The 24,639-nt window shown below is 33.2% G+C and overlaps 1 non-coding gene across 1 annotated transcript; it reads left to right on the plus strand.

Annotated features, from left to right (window-relative positions):
• The first annotated feature begins 23,562 nt into the window (after positions 1–23,562).
• Positions 23,563–23,754, plus strand: LOC136988931 (U2 spliceosomal RNA). The gene has a single exon (XR_010882833.1). It is a non-coding gene; the product is annotated as a U2 spliceosomal RNA (small nuclear RNA).
• The last annotated feature ends 885 nt before the right edge of the window (positions 23,755–24,639 follow it).

The following is a 24,639-nucleotide window of genomic DNA, read 5'->3' on the forward strand; positions in this document are numbered from 1 at the left end:
GAATATACAAATTTACTGCAAATTAAAAAAAAAGTAAAAAAAGGCAAAAAGTCAAAATTACACAATAAAGAACTGTATAAAAAATTTATTTATTTAAAGCACGGTAAGTGTTGTTAATGCAAAGTTTACAGAAAGACAAAGTTATTTAACCATTAAGGCGTATGACAGGCGCCAGTATCACTTTGACTATTCATAATTTTGTTGATATTTGTAATTTATAAATTTGATTTCGTCCATTTTTTGAATAGATTGTTGTGATACGTAATACTGATTACAAATTATCTTTTCAAAATAAATAAAAATAAACTTTTTAGAGATTTAAAAGCATTTGTCTGCATCAATGTAGTGTGATAAAAGCCATAAAAATTCTTAGGTTTCATTATTTTAATTAGTAAATTTTTGTTTTTGTCTATTAATCTTGTTTTTTAGTTATTATGAATTCTGACTATACAAATAGTTTTCTTTGAATAATTGTAATATTATTTATATCTGTTGACAATAATAAAATAATTAGCGTTGTGACCTTTATTTGGTATTATTAAAAACAACAATTTATTGCTTGCTAAAAAAATCAATGTCTCATGAAAAATGATCAATTTTAATTTATAAAATCTAAAAAAATAATGAATGTAAAAAAATATTTTATTTTTATATCGGCGCCTCTCAAAATTTGGCGCCCCGGGCAGTCGCCCGGCTTGCCCGCCCCTTTATCCGGCGCTGATCGAAGTGCTTGAAGTGGCAGAAATATTTATGAAACCAAAATAGTAGCATTAGAGATATTGACAGCGCAAGGTCCTAGAATATATATTCTAGGACCTTGCAAAGACCAGTATATCTATCGATTCTGGTGGGAATTTTGAAAATAAAAAGGAAAAATGAGTGTTGATGTAAGAAATTTGTATCTGTTTTAATCAGGATGCAGAATTACTTTACAATCAGAAGAAATCTTTTCTGAACTTCGTCTGCATCATGTTATTTCTTTGCTTACACTTTTCACCTAACGGAGGATCCGCGAACTACAGTTTCATTTCACGGTTCAACAATAATTGTTAGACAATGAACAATGTGATAGTCGCCTGTGGTAGACGTTGAATTTAAGCCTGAAAATAGAAATGTAGTTGCTACATCCTAATTGCTACCTACGTATGGATTAATTGTATTTGTTTTACTACTATACTACTATATCTGAATGAGATAAAAAGGTAAGATCTGATTTACCTAGATACTTAGGGATCGTACAAAACCACGTGGCTTGTTTTAGGTAAGGGAGGGTTCAAACGTGGATAATGGTGGACTACGTGGCTTCTTCTTTTACAAATTCCCTATCTCAATATAATATAATATTTTAAATGCTGTGGCAATATATTCTGTCTTCTAAAAGAGGTATCATTCAGTGCTCACATGCTTTTAGAAGGAGAGGTTCGGCGAAAGGTTCAGACCAGTTGGAGTGAGTAGGGATTTGAAATTTTGCAGGGAGGTTTATGTATAAAGGGAGATTGATGTTATCAATTTGATAGTTAAACGTACTGTACAAGAGGGTCATTTGTCATATCTCGAGTGGGGTAGAACTTATTGAAGATTTTACTCATTACTACTTTCTCTGCTGTTACATATAACGAAAGTATGGCGCTCGGTCAAAAAATGACTCCCAAGAATTTTACATTTTTGGACTCGGGATCTTTTGAAACGTCGAGAAATGCAAAAAAAAAAGAAAAAAATCGGAGGTTTTTTCTGTATGGATGTTTTGTATATGGGGGCACCCCCATACACAAAACCGGTTTTTGTTTACTTTGAAGCTTAATAACTTCTCTGTTTTTGTCGAAAATTTCTGAAATTTTGCCAGGGATTTGTTTATTAGGGGGATTAATACTATTAAATGTTGGTGATTAAAAGTCAAGGATGTGGGGAGATAATGGGGGTCGTGTGTATCTCCAGTAGGGTCGAACTTCATGATGATTTTAATCGTTATTAGCATTTAAAATTTTTTATAAAATTCGTCCCTACCCTCAAACTTAAGGTTTTTGCCATTTTATAGTAGTTAAAAATATAGAAAGTTGTTTTTAATAAAATATGATAACAGATGGCGCCACGGAATTTTAAATGTTGCCGTGATAGTTGAGCAACTCGTTGCTAGTTTATTTCCATCAGCTTGTTTACATTTAGTCTAAGTAAAGCATATTCGTTAAATTTAAATATCGTTATTCGAAGTCTAAAACTTTGGCAAGCATAAACATTTTTAAAGCTAAGTTTGCTTTAAATATGTTTGTGGCACGCGTGCTCAAAAAGGTTCCCACCCCTGGGGACCTGTTCTGAGCTCTTCCGATAACTCAACGAGAGCGATACACGGGATATTCGATAAGTAGTCCCCTTAGCGAAAGGCAGTTAACGAACCTTAGACAAATCACTATTCTGTGCTCCACGTTAAGTGGGTTTCGCGACGGGTAGTCGGTCGAGATGCGTCTAGGTTCCATGCTATCGATAGCTATTACGCTTTAACCTGAACACAGTTTAGTTAACATTGGGTACGTTCGTTAAGTCAAACGAGTTAAACGAGAATGACGTCATCGTTATTCTTGTTTCGTTAGACTTTTCGAACGATTCGTTATAACTAAATGGCTGTTTCTAAAATCGAAGATATGAATGTTGCTAGTGCAGCCTTATCCAAAATATTTTTCTTAGGTTGCTTCGGACGGACAGTTATTTCAATCATTTCACCTTTTAATTCACAATTTAAACACTCGAGTACATCTAGAAACATCGATATCGTCGGGCGCCATTTTCTTAACGAAGTAAACTAACTCTTTCCTTCGTGAGCTTCGTTAGAGTTTCGTTCGATACGTCATCACCGCGGAGCATGCGCACTGAGCGAGACTACTACTTTTCGAACGATTCGTTACTAACGCGTTTAACTCGTTCGACTTAACGAACGTACCCATTGTATTTTTGTCACGTGACTGCAACCCGCTGTTTTCTAAGTGAAGCACGTGGTTTTAGGGCCGTCCATAAATTACGTAAGGTATTTTGGGTGGGGGTCAAGGATTTCTTACGATTTCTTACTCAGGGGTAGGGGTAATAGATCTTGTCTTACGTAATATTCTTATTTTTATTTTTTGATCTCGTTGAGTGGTGGAGTTTTCAATTTGGCGGTTTCTATTAAGAACGCTCGTTGTACTAACGCCATCAAATGTGACATAATAGAATAATAACGCTAGCAGACACATTTTTTATCATGGGAGAAAGGCCGTGTAGTTAGTTGTCTCTCTCGTTTTTTTATTTTTTTATTTGAATAAATGCATTACTCCTATAGGTGTATACAGTGGTGATATTCGAAATAGTTAACAAAGGGTTCGCTAGCAGAAAATTTTTCCCTGACAATCACCGACAAACGAAATGGAAGTTTTGGCTAGAAATAAATACAATACCTTTTCTTGCGATATACCTAATAATCAGTGGCGTATTTGGAACGTAACGAGCCCTGGGCGAAGACCAGGTAACAATAGTATATTAGTGCTGTCGACCTTTTTTTTTTAGGCAGAGAAATTTTTCACCCCGAATGGCACCGCTGATAATAGACAGATGTCATCATCTCTCGAAATACAATATCCTTTTTATTTCGCTGTCCATAGCCCGACACGTGTTCCACAGCCATCTTGTATTATCTCGCGCGCGTGAGATTGTGGGATCTCTCTTATGACTGGATCTAGTTTCAAGAACTCTCTTGAATCGATCGCGATTAAACCTCGTTTCGGTCGAGATTGAAACGGTCGAGAGAGATCGCACCAAGACATAGTCCCCGACCTTGCTCACAATCTAGATCAGTGTTTCCCAACGTGGGGCCCACGCCCCACAAGGGGCAATTTGATTGTTAAGGGGAGGCAATTCGAAACTCGTCCAGAGTTTAAGTTAACCGTATAGCCGTTGTAAATATTGATTTAAGTTAGTTTTAATTTTCTTTGTTTCCCTTTCCTTCTAGAACTTTCCTTTATAACCCTTTTCCCTTGGGGTGGGATTAACAATTCTGGGAACCACTGAGAACAAAGAGATGAACGAGGCCCTGAGGCCGGTGAAAGAGGAGAAAGAACATTCTTTGCCCAGACCTCAAGGTGGGCAGACGCGAGTTGTGGTGTTCCAGGTTGCGTTTGGCAATGACTGGAAAGTGCAAGAGACTGATGAAAGAATTGGGTTTTATTGTGGTTACGATAAAACAGTGTGGCAATTAAGTGGAAGAAAAAACTTCAACGAACACGACAACGACAGATCTTCCAAAAGAGTTCAACATATGTGTTGGGGGGCATAAGAATTTTAGAAAGGCTTAGGTGGGTCATAGCACAAAAAAGGTTGGGAAACACTGATCTAGATTGAAATGTTCGGTGCGAACGGGGTATAAGGCTCTTGTTTAGTAGTGTTACAGAGTATAATACGTATATTTTAATATATTTTTTAAAAGAAACAAAACCACTGAGAAATGTTCCGTGGGTTTAACAAGGTTCGAGAAACTGAAAATTTTACCAACGGGTTCGGCCGAACCTGTGCGAATTCGCTGAATATCACCAGTGCTTATACCCCGTTCGTACCGAGCATTTCAATCTAGATTGTGAGCTAGGTCAGGGAGTATGTCTTGGTGCGATCTCTCTCGACCGTTTCAATCGAGATTTAATCGCGATCGATTCAAGAGAGTTCTTGAAAGTAGATCCAGTGATGAGAGAGATCCCAGAATGCCACGCGCGCGAGATAATACAAGATGGCTGTCGAACACGTGTCGGGCTATGGACAGCGAAAGAAAAAGTATAATGTATCTCGAGAGATGATGACACGTGTGTATTTCGAGAAGCGCGATTTCGCGGTAAAGATTACCCCTGCCTAAAAAAAAGGTCGACAGCCCTAAAATATTATCGTTACCTGCCCTTCACCCATGGCTCGTTACGTTCCAAGTACGCCACTGATTGTTAGATATACGGTTGCAAGAAAAGGTGTTGTATTTATTTCTATTCAAAACTTCCATTTCATTTGTCGGTGATTGTCAGGGAAAAATTTTCTGCTAGCGAACCTTTTGTTAAATATTTCGAATATCACCACTGGGTATAAGGCTCTAGTTTAGTAGTATTACAGAATATAATACGCATATTTTAATATATTTAAAAAAAAAAAACCCACTGAGAAATGTTCCGTGTGTTTAACAAGATTCGGAAAACTGAAAATTTTAACAACGGGTTCGGCCCGTTGTTAAAATTTTCTGTGCGAACTGTGCGAACCCGCCGAATATCACCACTGAGTGTAGTCCTTTGCAGCTGACATAGCCTCAAAGACGGCTTTTTCATTTCGTAGTATGCCAGTGTGGCCACGAACAAACATAAAAGTTATCTTATTTACAAGGTTTTTAATATGGTGCTGGATGTATGTGATTTTATTGCTATTGTAATTGGGATTTAATAGAGCTTTTAGGACAGACTTAGAGCCGCCGCAAACTAGCACTTTGCGAGAGCAAAATGCTAGCAAACGTGCCCTAGCACAACCGATGACGTCAAAGGCTCCGCCCCTCTCTTCTTGCTCACGTGGTTTTTTCTTTGCTAGGGCAGCGATACGAGAGTACTCTCGCTGTTCACAGAATTCAACAACGAGAGCATTACGCTAGCAAGAGAGAGCAGCGGAAAATGGATGACTACATAAACATGCCACACGTCGAAAAAGAAATAATAGAATTTTATCGATGTACGTAAATTAGTATGTACGTAAATTAGATGTACGTAATAGTTATTTATAAATAGGCTTAGCCTATTTATAAATAACTATTTTAATATACAACGTTTATACCATTTTCTTTTCAATACTGAATGTATTAATCATGTAATTTACGTACATCGATAAAATTCTATTATTTCTTTTTCGACGTGTGGCATGTTTATGTAGTCATCCATTTTCCGCTGCTCTCTCTTGCTAGCGTAATGCTCTCGTTGTTGAATTCTGTGAACAGCGAGAGTACTCTCGTATCGCTGCCCTAGCAAAGAAAAAACCACGTGAGCAAGAAGAGAGGGGCGGAGCCTTTGACGTCATCGGTTGTGCTAGGGCACGTTTGCTAGCATTTTGCTCTCGTAAAGTGCTAGTTTGCGGCGGCTCTAAGAATCACTGTATATGTTGATAGACAGAGTTTTGATTGGTAGTGAAGTGACCCACTGAACAGCTTGGTAGACAGCACCTTCTTTAGCTTGATATGTGGGGGTATCTGTACCTTCTAACATATTTTGGGCAAAATATGTCAGTTTGGAGGAAGATACAGATACTTGAGCAGACATGACCATGGGGCTTTTGGACCCCTCTGGGTAGATATTAATGTCTGCACGGTTATCCATGGAGGAAGCAGATGACACCAAATTTACCCTGGGGATAACCTTGTTTACAGGATGATGATCAGAGATAGGGTAATTGCAATATGGTAGCATTTGAACAGCCGTAGGTAGGAGTAGAGACTGTTGTTGAGTCTTGATGTTTGTAGTTCTGATGTAGTAGTTTAGAACCTTTTCTACAATACATAGTGGCAAATGAAGGAACTCTGCTAGAATCAGAGAGGCATTAGTAGAAACAGTTCTGCAGCACTTTGAAATTCTGATGGCAAACTGTCCTTGAAGAGAGAGTAATTTACTTGCTACTGAACTTTTACTAGTTACATGACCTCAGCTAGAGGCAGCGTAAAGTAGCATTGGTTGTATTGCCCCATTATATAGAGTTTTATAAGCTTTATGATTTAGTCCCCAGGTGCACCTAGCACATTTTATCAGCATGTAGTTTATTTTCTTGGCCTTAGCCAAGATGTAATTAATATGGCAACGGAATGTGGTTTCTATTCTCTCTTGTTTTATTTTGTATGACGTTTCTGTTTACACGTGCTAGTCGATCTGTCAAAGTATTTTGCGTCCTTTTGTGAAAATTAAAATTAATATAAAAATGAATATTATGATGTTGATTAATGATGATGATAATATTGAGATTGTTAATAATTAAAAAAATAAAGTTCTTAAAATAAATTGTTCATTCGAATTTCTTTAAATTATTATATTTTTAAATTTGTTCACATAGTCTTTTATAAATAAGACTATGCGAACAAGACTATATGTACATATTAATTAATTTTTTTTTTGATAAATAAAGACACAGTCGATTTAAAAATTATTTGGAAGCCACCATTTTATTATGTGTTTAGGAATAAAACTTTAGACGACTTGACCTTCCTTATTAGACTATTATTAATTAACTAATTAATAATTATATATTTTGGACTTAAGGTTTTTAAGGTTTCATTAAAAAAATTTATTTTTGTTAAAATCTTTCTATAAAATTACGTGGCTATCGGCGCCGAAAACGAAACGTACGGCTCGGAATAGCATTTTCACAGTTGATTAAACGCGAATCACGTGGTTCAGATAGAAACTGGTTTTTATCGTATTTGTTAGTTTAACGATACTACTCAGACGTTTGTCTGTATCTCTACTCTTCTCAATTCTTCAGTCTACTTTCTCATAAAAAGTATTCCATCATTCTTGACGAATTTCTAGTTATCTATATAAGATGAAAATGCCGAGTTTAATAAAGCAATATCCGAAAATCCTTGAACTTCTTTTCTAAATTAGAATTATATATAGTCAACAATGCATTCAGTCTGTTGCTTATTTTCAAAAGAACGTCATCAGAACGAGAAAATAGTCAATTACTTTCTTGACAATTGCCACCGTTTGGACTATAAAATCTATTTATTCATTAAAGTTTATTCTGGCGGTCTACGATTGGCTAAAATTTTGTCTTGCTGCCTAATGACTCATCACGTGCCATCACTTTCTGTTCTGTTCTTCATGTTTCCGACGTTAAGTATTTACAGGATGTCGGGTTACTTGAGTTTTACAGTTAGATTTACGTTTAGTTGATGAAATTCACAATGTAAGTATACTCTTTTTATAAATAAATAATAAATAATAATCTATATACCACGCATTTTTTCTTTCTATTTATTTTTTTGAGAGACGTCAGACGTAGGAATAAATATAAAATATATTCCAGCGAATAACTATATTTTTCCCTTTTGTATTGTGAAGCAACCTAATTGATACGAAATGCTGAAGATTCGGCATTATCCTTAAGTGTCATAATATAAATAAAATTATAATTATTATAATACAGTCTTGTGTGATTATGACGTGCAGATTAAAAATTTTATCAAATACCAAAATTTCTATATGTTTAGGACACGTCTACTAGAGAGGTGTCTTAAGAGAGCAAAATTAGGAAAAAACGCCCCATGTAGTAAGGATGGACTTTACCAAAAATAATAACGATTCAAAAATATTTTAATAACTAAATAAGATGCTGTGTTATAAACACACTAGCATCATTTCGACGGTAGATTTGAAATGGGAAACTGCTATATACAAACACTTACTGACGCTATCTTTGTTTATCTGCTTTAAGACAATGTATATTATATTTAAAATAGTCGTTAAAAATCGCAGTAAAAATCGAAAACGAAATATCAATTAGCTTATGTAATCAGACAAGCAGAGATGTGTGCTTAGTGGAAGAACTTTTTTTCAAACACGGCGTTGAAGTGATGGCAGCTTTACCGAAAATATATCGTATATTTCTAGTTACAAAATTAAATTTTTGAATCGTTGCTATTTTAAATATACACATCATCAGTTACTAATCAGTCTTACCATATATATTTGCTATATTCCTTGAATAGAGGTAAAAAATATGTAACCTATTGGTCGTCCTTAAAACTACACTCGGACCAATACTAATATATTCATTCTGAAATAAATTAATCTTTAATTTTATATAAAATAATATCAGGATTTTACTTATACATAAATAAACGTTTATAAATAGAATTAACATGTTATAGAAATGTTTGCCCGTTTTAAAGTATTCTTTAAGTATTTTAATATTCTGTGTTTGTAAATGCAAATACTTTCGTAAGCTAGTCTCAAACGAAACTAATAGAGAAGAAAATCCGTATTAGTTTCCATTATTTTAAAGCTTTTTAACACTTCTCAAGGGAATAATGAAATCTGTTTTCGTGTTGTGTGACCGCAGGCACAGTAATTACCTATTTTGTGTCACAGCTGTTACAAGATTTTCATAGGAAAATTCCGAAAGCGAAGGAAAAATTAAATATAATGTTTTAACTGTAAAACATTATATTTTTCCGAATATAATTTACTAGTATTTTACTAAAAACTATGTAAGAGTGAAATGTGATGATTTTTAATGTGGCGTGATTATATAGAATTCGTACTGTACTGTATATGAGCGTTTTATCCTAATTGTTTCTTTTTTGGTAAAAAATTCTATAAAGAAAAAAATCTTAGGACTAATTTCCACTTTTCCCACAGCTGTTGCTTAATTATTGGTGGACAGACGAATACAAAACGTGCCACGTGAGCTGATTTTGATGCCCATCAGTCACGTGGCTACCTAGAAACGTCACTCAGCCACGTGTCATTTCTACAACTTCCTTTTCGCGTAAAACATTTTAAATCCATTTTCGTATATTAAATACATGAATTATTAATAGTTCAGAATTATAAATTATGACATACGCGCACTAACTAAAAATATAAATTTCAAAATAATACATGCAATACCGTTATTAAATAATAGCACTAAAATCAAATGCATGTTTGTGTATTAGGGGGATTGATGCAATTAAATTTTGGTGGTTAAACGTCAAGGGTGTGAGGAGACAGAGGGGTTGTGAGTCATATCTCGAGTGAGATCGGACTTGATGAAGATTTTACTCGTTATTAGCATTTACAATATTGTTTTTATAAAATTCATCTCCAGCTTCAAAATCAAGTTTTTTTTTCTTTTTTTTTTAAATTTAAATCCAGTTTTAAAAAATAAAATATAAGAGATGGGGCCATCTCGACTTTGAATGTTGACGGGAAAGTTACGAAAATTGTTACTGGATTTTTAAAAAGTAATTTTCTAGAAAAGTTCTGTTATATCCATTTAAGTAAATTTTAAGATTTTAATGTTTTCATGATTTATTTGAACGTGTTTAGTGGCAATCAATCTTTCGTTTCAACTTTATCCCGCCAGAAAAAGTTTAATTCGAAGTCTGGCGATTTGTTTTTATGATTGTATTTCTAAAAATTGACCAACCTTTTTTAGATATCCGGTCGAAAACTTACGAAGCAAACGTTTTCGTTAAATTTAAACATTAAGAATCCAAGCAGAAATCTAAAGGTTGTGTTATTCATTCTTTAATTACATACATCTCAGTTGGCAATTTTTTATTGATTGCTTTACTTTTGATTTCTTTCAATACGGAATTATTTTTTACTCACTTCGTGTTGAAAGCTACAGATATTGAAGGCGGAGCGTTAGCGAAACAGAAATGCGTTCGTTTTCGAAATCTGTTCGTTCGATTTTGATAAAACTTTGCCATTTTCCATTAATTATATGAGGCCACCATTTCTCCAAAATTTTGATTATTAAAGACCTTATATATATATTCGAATTATTATTAACATTATAATTTTAATCTTACATATATGGCTTAAAATACGATAAATTGATTATTTTATATCCTTGTTTTGTTTGAATTCATCAGACAATAGTTAGCTGTCAGACAAGACGCCCGTTTCCCCCACATGTGTGTGTGGATGCGACACCGGGATCGTTTGTTTTTTTTTTTTTTTAACCAACGTTGTAAAGGAATTTCGCCTATTTTTCCGATTTTAGGGACTCCCTTTTCAAATTTTTAGTAATACCGGTTAAATATAATTCAGAGAAACGAATTACAATAAAAAAATTATTAATTTTTATAAATCTCAACATACGAAGGAAAAGACGAAAGGGATGATGGTCGTTTCCTCCTTTTTCAATAGTGTTATATGACAGATACTATTCTATCCGTGTCACGTGGACTCATATAATTCTTAATAGACAAGAGAGAAGAAGGACTAAAGGATAACCAATCATGCTTATCGCCAACTATCTCAACCTCCTCCCGAACAAAATCATGATTGGTCGAAACGAAAAATAAAATAAAAGGAAATGACGAAAATCAGAGATTTAGTGAGGCACTGAGTGAAGGAGAAAGAAGACGAAAAGGTGAAGAGGGAAAGAGAAAGTGAAGAAAAAGGGGAGAGGAAGAGGAAGCAGAAAGAAGAGAGGGAAAGAAGAAAATCAATGCAGCATCCAGAAAGGAAGTGAACTAGAAGACAAGACCACTCTTTTCCTAGTATGTTGTGAGTCGCGAAGTTCGGATACTCCCGCTAGGTACCCCCAATTTTACAAATAGAAACAGGTTAATTCCTTAAAATAGATTTTGTACTTACTATTTATTAATTTAAATTAAGTTCAAATGTTATGTTTCGTTTTTCCATAATAAATTTTCTCTTCTTTTCTTAAATTAGTTTACTTGACTTTGCATTCATCCTGCTAAGAGGCTCAATACAGAACTTCGGAATGACTCTTGCCCTCGTGCCTTAACTATCTGCCTTTTTGGTTTTTTTTTTCTTGTCTAAATCGGAGGTATGTCTGACAACACACACCTGGTGGCAGGGTCCTACCCTAAACTCCCTTAGTCCAATTTTCGACGGCCCGCAAGCCCCTGCAATTACTATGAAGAATCCAAAAATGAAATTAAAAAATGGGATCCATGACTTCGTTTTGGAGATGAAGTCCTACAAAGCGATATCGCGCGGTGTCCCAAGGTCGTTAGCACGTCTTGTGTGACTTATAAAATTGAATTCGTTCTCAAAATTTAATAGGCCAATTTTCACAAAACTTTGCCATTTTATATTGATTGCCATGAAGAATCCAGAAATGTAATAAATTTAAATATAGAAAATAGGGGGTCTATGATTTCGTTTTAGATATAAAATGGGGTCAAGGTGACAATGTCCATGCTCCTTGAGCACGCCTAACGGAATTTAGGGGTCAAATTAAAAAAAAAAAAAAACATTGCGTGCACTTAACAGAAAAATAGATGCAAAAAACGAACAGAACACAAGAACAAAGCAATTGGCATCGATTGGATTGCCTCCCGAAAAATTAAAAATTATAAATTGCATCACGGGTGTGAGAGCATGGCGAAACGCTGCACTTGGCCCAGGGTTTAACTGTACTTTCTGTGGGAAAGTAAAGATTGAAGAATTGAGAAAAGTGCAATTTCAAGAAATTCAAGATTAGCAGCTAATGTTTCTACAAATTAATTAGCCGTGGAGACATAATTAATGCGCGATAATGCATTTTAAATAACAGACTCATTAGATTGTTACTTCCGATTGGATAACAAAACGTCACGTGGTCACTATAAAAAGTTTTTTAAAAATTGTTGTAGAAGCGACACCATGCGGCTATCTTTTTTAAAATTTAAATTTAACGAAGTTTAAAATACGCCATATGACAAAATACTTAAAAATACAACTTAAGGAAATTCACTCATCAAACATGAACTAAATGAAGTCACTGACGTCACGCAACGCAAGTGCGATCGCCGATCCGATCAATAAAACGTTTAATATTTCCGCAAACTAAGTATTCTATAACTTTCCATCAGAACGTAAAACGAATATAACCATAATTTCATAAAGATTGGACAAAAATTGCAGGAGTTATAAGGAATTCAAAACACACAGACGACGACTTTTATATTATTAAGTTTAAGGTTACGCTTACGTAACGCATTGAGAATGGTTGCATTAAATAACGTAGGTACGATATAAGGTTTTAAGTTTATGCTTAATTTTCATTGTGAATAGGCTTTTATTCCCATACCGTTAATCTTATAAATTTTAATACAAATATAATAATCTTATAATGTATTTATATACTAAATAAGAAAAATTTCTTTAATTAATTTCATTTGAAATTAAAATAAATAGATATGAAATATTTTTATGGATTTTTCAAAACCCCTGTCAACTATATAAAACTGTCATAAAACATGCCAGTAGATTCTCATGGGTTGGTTAATCTACCGACTCTGGTTGGGGTAGGTTACGAATTTACTGGCGATCAGTATTGATAGGGGCGGACATATATCCTTACTATGTATATACAGCCTTGCTCTACATAGTAAGGACAAAGTACTGTACTGTACCTACTATGTAGAGATAAAATTCATAAATTTTAAACGGAATAACAGTAATAAAATATACTTTCGTTATTTATAATGTGGTTTTTACGTTATAATAAAATACGAAACTCCTAGGTGGCGTTGGTTGGACACGTTTGTAGACGGAAGTCGAAAGCGACCCTTGGTGGCAGTAAATTGTATTACGGTGTTGTCTCCTATTGGTTGTCTAATTGTCGGCCTGTGTGTGAACGAAGATTACGAAAGAATAACACTACACCAACGTTAAAGTAATTGTGTATATAGTAATAAATAGTGTTTAGAGATGTGATGAAAAGTGAATTTATATCTTCAACAGATGAAAATTCAAGAATAAGTGAATGAAGGTAATCTTTTTTACTTGTTTAAATATAAGTTTATAGAATTTGAAATCAAAGCTAAGCCTTATAGGAAATCTAACAGGGAGAACATTTGGGTTAAACAATTTACTTTTTTGTAATAGTTTAAAATTGTATGCATTAAATAGTTTCTTAGTTCAGTTACTCGAGTATGTTACTTCGATTTCTGATAGAACACGTTCATTCTGACAATCACTTCTTACCACGTGCCATACATGTCCGCCATATTGATTACGTTCGATCTCTGTTAATTATTCTGTGGTTATTGTTAATCAAACGTGGGCCTTAAAATCTTGTTTTATTCGAAATAATTTAGGTTTTACGGTAACCAGCAAAATCGTAAGTCGTTATTTCCATTATATTTGATCTATATGTAGTACAGTACGTATAATGACAGACGGATTTTCAAGTTCCACCTTTACAATTGACAATGTCTAAAACGTAAATGAACCTAATTTTGCAAATTTAATTTTCAAATACCTTTGTAGAAAATAAAGGAGTCTGAAATGACTTCCTACGCGGAAAGTAAAAAAATACGTAACGTATACGAATTTTGAACGGGTTGCTGCGATAGACAGTAGGAAGGATAAGGGAATACGAGTTTCTTCTTTCATTTCATTTTAAAAAGAAGATATATTTAATGTACATTCAGAAAACGCATAACATTTTCCCGGGCGACCCATATATAAAGTGCTGTAAACAAAAAATTATAGGACTACTTACCTATTGTGCCTCGTTCGAGACGCCATTGCTTAAGCTTGTCGTAGTGGAAGTGCACGATAGACAGCGGATGCACACGAACCGTGTTACATGCTCGAGTGACATCGAAATCGGATCACGCTTTAGCTTTTATTGAATTTTATTAAAATTCAATAAAAGCTATTTAAGAGTAATTGTGTGAAACCATTAAATTAAATTTTTGAAAGTTCTATTTGCCATTCGGTCTGTTCAAAAATATTACCGCTGTCGCTTGGTGTTTGGATTTTTCGTCTGATCATCTTTTTCAGTTGACAAGATTGCAAAGATATGAATAGAGTCAACCCAAACAAGTTAAATATCGGTGCAATGCTTGTATTTTTTTGATGACTTCTGTGATTTGTTGTCTAGAATGTAGATCCATCGAATCGCATCTGTGTTCATAGTTACCGTATTAGTTCTGGGTTTCAAATATGGAAATGGATGTGTCTATCCTGGATTTATGCAGGTGACAAAACACGGACGTATTGAGGTTGTCACGTGGTACGCGTTTGTTTGGTGACGACGAGTTCGTGTCTTTGACATTCAACATGCTGGTGTTACTATTCGTGCAACTGGAGACTAGGAATCCAAGATTCATTTTTTTAACCTTACATGTTTTAGTTTCGATAAACGTGTATTGCTATCAATACAGCATAAATTATAAAACAGATTATAAAGAACATCCGCATTTCCATTTAACCTTTCCAGAATTATAGGACGAGTAAACTGTCGATTTTAGAATTAGTTCGTTCGTAAGAAATGTTTTAGTGCCTTTTGCTTGTTTTAATTAGTCTGAATGTTAAGCGAACACTTCTTAATTTCAGAAACCCACGGCTGTGTTCACGCGATAACTAAAGAATTACACAACCAAAATTTATGAAATTTTGAGAATAACTTGTGTGTATGAGATGATCTTTATAGCTTTTGGTAAAAATTGATCAAGTGGTTAAGTAAAATATAATAAAGACTTGATTATTAAACCGATAGATGGCAATTTTTATGATTGCGCATATTATTTAAGATAAAAGAAGTGTAAAAAAAGCTTGAGCGTAAATAGTTTCCGTTTCTTTTAAATGTGCTTCTATTTGTTAGTCCACATTCTCTAAAAATTCTTATTAGTGAATTATTTTTGCGGCATTTTCATTTTTTTTTTTTTGTGCCTAGATTTTCGTTTCAATGTGTTTATTTATCTCTATACTCTATGGCAGGGGTGGCGAACCTGTGGCACGTAAGAGAAATCATCTGGCACGTAATGCATCATATGATTTCTGTTCTTTTCAATCATCATTTCTGTTTATTATCTGATCATCCTTTTTTCAATCAGATTTTTTACATTTATTCGAATTAAAGCGTATTCGTTTAATTTCTTTAAATATCATTATTCGAAGTCTAAGACTTTGGCACGCATTAACATCTTTAAAGCTAAGTATGTTTACAATATGGCACGCGGACTCAAAAAGGTTCGCCATCCCTGCTCTATGGGAACAGTTCATATCAAGGAGTCAATTTGGTCTAAAAGTAAATCGTTTAATACTACTTCGTTTGTTTAATTATTGTTTTTGCATTGTGTTTTAAAATTAAGACAAGAGCCATTGAAGCGAAAAAAACTAGTGATGTAACGAATATTCGGTTACTACCCAGTATTCGGCCTATTCGGCCTATTTTTCGCTATTCGGCCGAATACCGAATATTTAAATCACTATTCGGCCGAATACCGAATATTTAATCACTATTCGGCCGAATACCGAATACCTAAAAACAGGAGTAAGAAATAACAAAAACACAGTAAATTAATCATTTTGGAAACTTTTATTAATGCTAAACATTAAATTATAATTATTAACGTTAATAAGAAATAGCGTCTAACTCCAGTAAATTATTTCGTAATTAAATAATAATATAGCCTTTATCTAGCCCGATATCTTATGGCATTGATGGCATGTAGGTTAGAACGTATCGGGCATTAGTGTTATTGTTTAGTTAATTATGTTATATTCGTATTCTTGTATATTTTAATCTTTTTTACGATATTTTAAAATGATTTACGAAACGTTTTATTGAAACTTACGTATTTAATGAAATAATTATTTATTTCTAGAAGATGAGTAACTACTATATAATTTATTTTATATATAAAGCAAAGAATGGGCATTTCTCATTATATGCAAAAGATAACATTTGAAATCATGTTAATTTTAAAAATATTGTCAAAAACAATAGCAACAAAATATCACAAAACTTCACAAATAGAAACCCCCCAATAATATACTTGAACTGTTTCACATCTGGGGAGAAACTAGACCATATGTCCCCACTAAAGTATATATCCTTAGGGTACTATTCAGTCTACAAATACGTAGTAAAAATAAAATTTTACTGCTTAATTAAAGAGTTAAAAAGATCGATTGCAAATAAAATAACTTATAAGTTATAACTTACATCTAAATACCAACAACTGCCGAATCATATCGGGTTATTTACAGCTATTACATAAATTATAAACCAATTTGGCACTAGAGGTAGACGTTAGGCTCAATCTCATATTAACTTTAATAATTATAATTTAATTAATACATTTAAATAATTTAGACCTACTGGAAGAAAAAATCGGTGACATCGGGCCAATAGAGAGCAGGATGCGCGATCCTTGCATTATGAGGTTTGCGCGCTAATTTTTATATGTGCGTTAATCAAGCCGAATAGTTTGGCCGAATATTCGGCCATTCGGCCACGCTTCTGGCCGAATATTCGGTATTCGGTCACGCTTTTGGTCGAATATTCGGTATTCGGCTGAGGCCGAATATACTATTCGTTACATCACTAAAAAAACCAAAAAGAGTAAAGTCAAGTAGTTGAGACTGATTTTGTACTAGAATGTGAAAAGTAGTTACTGGAGAAAGCACACTAATTAAGGCCATAGTAAAATTGGTAAGCAAAACCCGAGGGAGTGATAGCTTCAAAGTACTTTCCCCAACAGGCGCTGCAGCCATCAAAGTAAATAGGGAAACGATTCAGTTTTCTAAGAATTTTAATTGCTTGTTTTAAAGAATTAGTCAGAGTCGTTTCGGAACGCCATACAGATCTGGAAGGTCAGGAAATAAGATTTTTAGCAGGGAAAATCAGGGAATCTGCAAATACCGCGGAATCCGTCTGTCTCTCTCGCTCCTTTTTGACCTGAATACTCTTTAAACTCTGTTCGGTATAAGAGAACTGGAGCGACAAAAAGAATGGCAAGATTTGTCACGCTAAGGGTCGATTTACACACAACACTAATGTGCCGGCATAGGGACCGTTTGGTGCATAAATATCGATAAAAACCACACATAGCCAATCAGAGTTTCATCTACGACATGTGATCTGTATTCTGTCAATCATACAAGTGTCGTACATGAAATTGTGATTGGCTATATGTGATATTTATCGATGCTTACTGCACTGTGCCGGCACGTCACTGTTGTGTGTAAATCGACCATTATCTCTCGTAAACTATAAATGATAAAATAACGATTAAATTTTGTTGGATAGAGGTTTATGTTCGTGTTTAAAATGATGAATAGTGCGGTATGCAGTTGTCAGGGGAGTTTGTGGTAGCGCGTTACAATGAAAACGGCGAGGCCAGACGGCGTTTGGGCAGTTTATGCCTGTGGGATTCGTGAACCTAAATAAGCTCGATCAATCTCGATTTTATAAAAGTATCAATCCACCAACTCTCTTTCATGATAATGAAGGAGAGTTAGTGGATTTTCAATGTTGCCACCCAGCGGTGGTCTTAATCATTGCGAGGCTCCGGGCGGCAGATCTTTGCGAGGCCCTTGTCCTTTGTCAAAGAACGTAAATTGAAAATAGGTATTTCTGATGATTGACGAGAAATGCAAAGTTATAAATAAGTTTAGAGTTTTAAAATATTATATTAGAAGATTTATAAAAGTTAAACGTAAAGACGACAAATTATTAATGATGATAAACTAAGGTACTGTACATAAATGCCTTAAAAGATATACCAGGGATTTAAAAATGATGTTTGCGGCTTATAACTAATAGCTAAGGATAAAATAAAGTTTTAAACATCAACTTTTTTCTACTCGAGTTGTTTCGCGAGGCCCGGCCTTAGGGGATGGCGAGTAGGACCACCCCCTAAGGCTGCCACTGTTGTTACCGTATGGCACAAAAGCGTTTGCTGATCGGAGGCGCGTTTGCAATCGGCGCGAGTAGAACAAACTTTATGTTTTAGTCTATTTATCGTAACTTGGCACCTACTGTAAACAAGGTTTTGTCGTATTAATCCGCCGGAGATTTTCATTGATCAACACGTGTCTAGCCACTTTCGATTGTGATTTGATCAGTTAAGCCCCTTTCTCTGCACGTGTTAAAGTAGGTCAGAGTGGTCACAATAACTTAATAATTACCGAGATAATACTTAGAAACGTTATAGCCTACTTTAACATTTTTACATAGCCGTTTAAATTATTTCCATCATTTAAATACAGTTTGTCAAAAATTATTATTAAATATATATTATTCAGACTTACACAAAACATATTTATACACTCAAACCTGTTTTTGTGCGGTCTTTTTTTGTGCGATTTTTTATACATGCAATGTGTTTTGTGCAATTATTTTTGTGCAGTATACCAATTTGATTGAAATTCATATATCGCGCACAAAAAATCGCACAAAACAAATCGCACAAAAATAGACCGCACAAAAACAGGTTTGAGTGTAATTGTGTAGTTGAACATACTTCAAAATTTTTATCTACACAACTATTTTATTAAATAGATATAAAAGAAAACAAACAAATTCTCCGGCAATCCTTAAAAATCATATGCAAACCTCTAAAGGAAAATGTAACTGTAATGTATGAATTTATCTGTGATATATATATATATAAATTTTTTTTTTTTGTTAATTACGAAATTTTTTTTTTTTTGTTAATTACGAAACACAATATAGTGCTTTGACGATCACTTGGCTTTCTTTTCCCTTTTATTTAGTTGATACGTGCGTACATAGCTCGTTTCGGGCCTAATACGCCCCTCCTCAGTCAACTAAAATATTAAAACTATAACACTACAACCAATGTTTAAAAAAATATTTACATTACGTAAAAAATGTAGATCAATTAGCCAACATACCTACACACCTTGATATCTCGGGTTCGGCAACGTGAACAAAGGTTCACATACATTCGACATGCATGCGATCTACATACATATTCTGGCATGTCTGTTTCGACAAATATATACTGTTAATTATATCATCAACAGTTACATATCCTTACATATTCTCTAATTATATTATTAACTATTACATTATTCGCCATTAACATACTCTAATCACTCCATGTGTTTCAACGCACGGCCGAACATTAAGACAATATATTAAAACACCAAAATTGTTAAGACAATATTTACAAGCAGTACTTAAAGGTTTTTTACATTGCTTAAAAAAAGGATGTAGACTGATTAACCAACATACCTCAATATCACGGGTTCGGCATCCTGAACAGGGGTTCACGTATACATTCAATTGATATTTATATAATTAAAATTTTTTAAAAATAATTATAGTGTAAGCTTACTTTATTAATCATCCGTATCAGAAGATAGTTGCTCAAAGTAATCATTTATATCGCTTTCGTCACTACTTGTGTTCGACTGAATAATCAGTTTTTCTACGACAGTTTCTGAAATCTCATCAAGTTCCCACATTTACATCGTAAAGTGTAAATTTTTCTTCTTTTTCTATATTTTCGGCATCGTTTTTCAGTTATTTGTTCGATAGCTTTATTCATTAAAATTCGCACATCCGACAGTTTGAATGTTGTGTTGTGACGTCCGATGTAACCTTTCATATCTGCCCGTATCAATTCAATAGGATTTAAATTACAATGATACGGAGGTAAACGTAACACATGAACACCTATTTCTTTGGCCATTTCGTCAATAATATATTTATCGTATTTATGTTTTACTTTTTTAAAGAATATTCAAAGGTTGACCGCATTAAAAAAAACGCATTAAAAAAAATCTCACGAAACTTCACGAATGGCTGTAAATAATAGTTTTCGCAACACAATTAAAAAAATAATTTTTTTATGCGGTCAATAGGGACCGCATAAAAGAAGTCTCACGTAGAAAATAACTCAAAACCGTACGAAATAGAATTTATTGACAACAGATGTCAGCACTTGACTGCATCGTCTGGTCTATCGTCTGTTTTACATATTTTTGTCCAGTTGGTGTTTTGTTGACTTAAAAAGTAAATTATTTCATTTTTCGCATATTCATGCAATAATATTACTATAATAAGTGCATTTATGCTACAATAAGTTTATTTAGCTATAATAAGTCAACGTGAGACATGACGAATCGCACGAGACTAGTCGCCAACTATACCGCACAAATTAAAAATTCGCATAAATAAAAATCGCACATAAAAAGAGCGCATAAAAACAGGCCATTTCGTCAATAATATATTTATCGTATTTGTTTTACTTTTTTAAAGAATATTCAAAGGTTCTATTTTTAACATTTTGTCGTTATGAGTTATTTCCAACCAAGAAATTATGTCAGCTTTTTTCCAACTACAATTTTCAATTTTAGCTGAGTGATATGGAACATTGTCCATGGAAACAGCAGCATTACTTTTTAATTCTGATAATATTTTTTGAAATTATTGCTATCCATTTCTTCGTGGTAATCTTTTGTAGACTTTGATTCAAATTCATATAGAAAACCTGTATTGCTGCCTATATGAACAAGAACTATTTGTTTTCCCTTTCCAGAAAGATTTTTCAATCCAGTAGATCGTCCAGATATAAAAGCTTCGCGATATGACGTAATTGAACAGTCCTTCCATACTTTATTCTTGGTATGGCCTGCATTAACGAGAACAGCCGTCGCGGTTCAGTTACTTGCGCGGCTGGAAGTCGCAAAGTGTGACCACGACTTAAGTGTTGAAATAAAGCAAACGTTACGTTGTACTACGTAGACCAACGATGCGTCTGTACCAAATGTGGACTATACGTACATTTTTTCATGTCATTGTTCCCTAAACAATATAGTATAACAATTTACATATACGAAGTATTGGATATTATAAATAACGTAGATTATTTAAAGTACATAGGATGATAGCGCTATTTTATACAAAGGACTTGAGCATCGCGGGATTCCCGGAACCAATCCTCCGCGGTTACCGAGAGACCACTGTATTATATATTCAAAATATATTCATTTAATAATCTTATATAGCACTTTTAATCTTATCGCTTAGAAGTATTTGTCACTTCCAATTATAGTATTATAATTATTTTATTGAAGTCGGATTTGAAATCTACGTTCATTTCTGATGTATGGTTAATTGAAAATTTATAAAACATTAAAGTGTTTTTGTAATCCTACTTGTATAAGAAAAAATATGAATATAAAATTCAACAGTTGATTTAATTTTGTTTCATAGGTGCTGTCGCTTGCTCTTGCTTGCAATTACTCGTAATAACCGGATGTTAAAAACCTGTAGTGTCGTGTAAAAATGTAATTTATCCGTCTCGGTAGGAGAATTGGTAACGATCTTTTCTGTATTCGGTAAGTATATTTTTATGATTTCCAATAATAAAATTTTAGATTAATTTATTGTAGATAAAAATTCGGTAGTTTAAAGCGTTTTCTTTTCATGAGATTAATTGAAAATTGTTTATTCAATTATATTCATTTTAAAGCTTTATAATTATTTTGTTTTAAATGTAAACAACTGTTTTTGAAGCGCCGAAGACAAAGTAATGCGATTTTATGAAATGAAATGATGCGATGAAGTAAAATTTAGGGGAAAAAAGCCCTGAAGAATCTGCTGCCGAAATGTGAAATTATTGCATTTAATGGAAATGTTCGATGTCAATTTGATTTCATTCTTGAAAAAACATATCACGGAAGGAAATAAAAATTAAAAAGGTAATTTAATAAAATTTTTACGTAGAAATTATCACCTCATTATTTTTCTTCTGATTGGCATAATTAATATTTAACCGTAAAAAATAAATTTATTTTTTTTATTATTAACTGTGATTATTTATTGTGACATCTTCACAATTCCGGGCTGCAATTTTTAATGATATTTTTAATTAATTTAATTTAAAACATATGCTTTCCATCTAAAGTTAGTGCTGTAGTGTATTGCCCCTGTACATCATACTTTTCCTGTTAACAATGGAGTCGTGCCGGTTATCTATTAACTGCTTTCAAGGGAAACTCTTGAATTGAAATAACGTGATTTTTGGTTTGCATCGGCAGTTCGTATCTAATTAATCGCCTAGCTGCAATTTTTAATTGTATTTTTAATTAATTAAATTTAAAATATATGGTCTTTACCTAAAATTAGCATTGTAGTGTCTTGCCCCTGTACATCATACTTTTCCTGTTAGTTTGCTGGTCATCTAACTTTTTTCAGGAAAGTTTTTGAATTAAAATAACCTAACTTTCGGTTTGCATCGGAAGTTCTTTTATAGTTAATCGGGACCTCCTGTTCCTAAGGTTTTTATATCTGATCTTGAATTTCATCGATATAACTCTGTTTTTCAGATTAAGGAAAGACAGATGTGTGACAGTGAGAATTTATAGGTCTACAATTTTTTCAAATTGCAGTCCAAAACTATTAATTCTCTTAATTAAATTGTAAATATTTAAAAATTATCGGATACATTTTATATATTTACTGGATACGAACGTTTTTAAGTTGGAAAAAAAAAATTTTAAATACCTAATTAAGATCTAGTAAGATATCTAATTAAACACTGGATGCTAATAATTATAAAAATTAAAAACGGATAATTTAGTTCCTAACAAGATTTTATGAAATAGCAAATTAAATTTGTTTCTGAAATTTTTGATGATTTTAACATCATCTTATCAGTTTTCACACAAAAGAATTAAAAGACAACATGAAAATTTTGCAAATCTCCCCTCTTTTATTATTTTGAGATTATTTCGAGATTTTATTCAAGTTTTGAAAAGTCAAAAATTGAATAAAATAAAATTTTTTTATAATCTGTGTTGAAATTATACAGAGGCGACACCTATTGATGTATGAGAGAGTGGCAACGTTTTCTTAATGTTTAGGGGGGTGGGGACAGGAGGAGGACTCATAGCGTTAATAAATTGAATTTTTCATAATTCTTGCAGTAGAATAAAACTGTAGTGAGTAAATTGGTGATCTGTGATAGTTATTTGAAGTGAGAACCATCAACAAATGATGCTGTAGCTGTTGGATATTGCATTCCATCATAGAAATTTTGTTCACCCTTGAGCAGATGAACGTTTTGCGAATGATTTCGGAGAGGCACTCTCTGTGGTTATCGCTTCTCGGCCTTTTGGCTAAGATCAAAGTGTAGTATCTGTTCTTATCAGCTTAATATCTGATACGGCTTCCATCGGAGGCCATGATATTAAACTGATTTTTGGAAGGCGGCGGAGTGCTCGGAGCTTGCTCCACCTCTGCCACGGGTTGACCCGGTATTGCAGTACCTCCGGGAATGGCCCACTCCCCTTTGGGGATCTTAATTTAATCAAAAATAGATCTATTAAAACTTTACATATTCAAATTATCCACTACCAATGATGCTGTTTTCTTTAAAGTCTGTAATTTTGTCTTACAGCATCATTTCTTTGTCATTCAACAGCTGTGAAAGAAGTACATTTTGAGTATTGATTGGGTAAGTTGATATGTTTAATAACATTTATTATTATATTTTATATTAAACTTTGTTAATAAATTATTTGAAATAGGATAATTTAAAATTTTCATCATTTATTGGATTTTAAGTTTGATTGCTTTATAACATACATTAAATATAGTAATTTTGTCTTCTTTGTAACATGACAATTAAATATACATAATACAGAGATTAAATACTTAATTAAAAAACTGTTCTATACTAAAAATAACTATTGAAAGTAATATTAAAAACACTTAATTTTTAATATTGTTTTTAATTAAACTGAAACAGCTAAAACTAAATACATTTTGTCATATTAAGGGATTACAGTGAAAATTTTAAAACTTTAGTATGTTACAGTTAGGCTAAACTTCTTTGTTAAGAAAGTTCGGTTTTAAGACATTGATGTAAAAATTACATGATATGACATTAAAATTTCAAGTATATTTTTTACCAATGAAAATATTATAATTCATTTTATGTCCTAAATTACTTATGAAACAATAGAAGAATCATTGCAGCATTTGAAATAAGTTTTTTGAGGTTTGAAAGTTTGAATTCTTAAATTAGACAAAATCATGGAGAACATAATAGTAATAAATTAATTCTAGATTTGTCTTTTCATGAAATCTTAGTCAGAAAATTTGTCTTAGAATAAGTTTTGATATCTATGAGAGAGTATATTTGAAGAGGGAAGGTTTTTTGTGTAAAAATTA

This window comes from Centruroides vittatus, unplaced genomic scaffold (assembly GCF_030686945.1).
Source record: "Centruroides vittatus isolate TY-2023 unplaced genomic scaffold, ASM3068694v2 scaffold_386, whole genome shotgun sequence".
Taxonomy (NCBI): Eukaryota; Metazoa; Arthropoda; class Arachnida; order Scorpiones; family Buthidae; genus Centruroides; species Centruroides vittatus.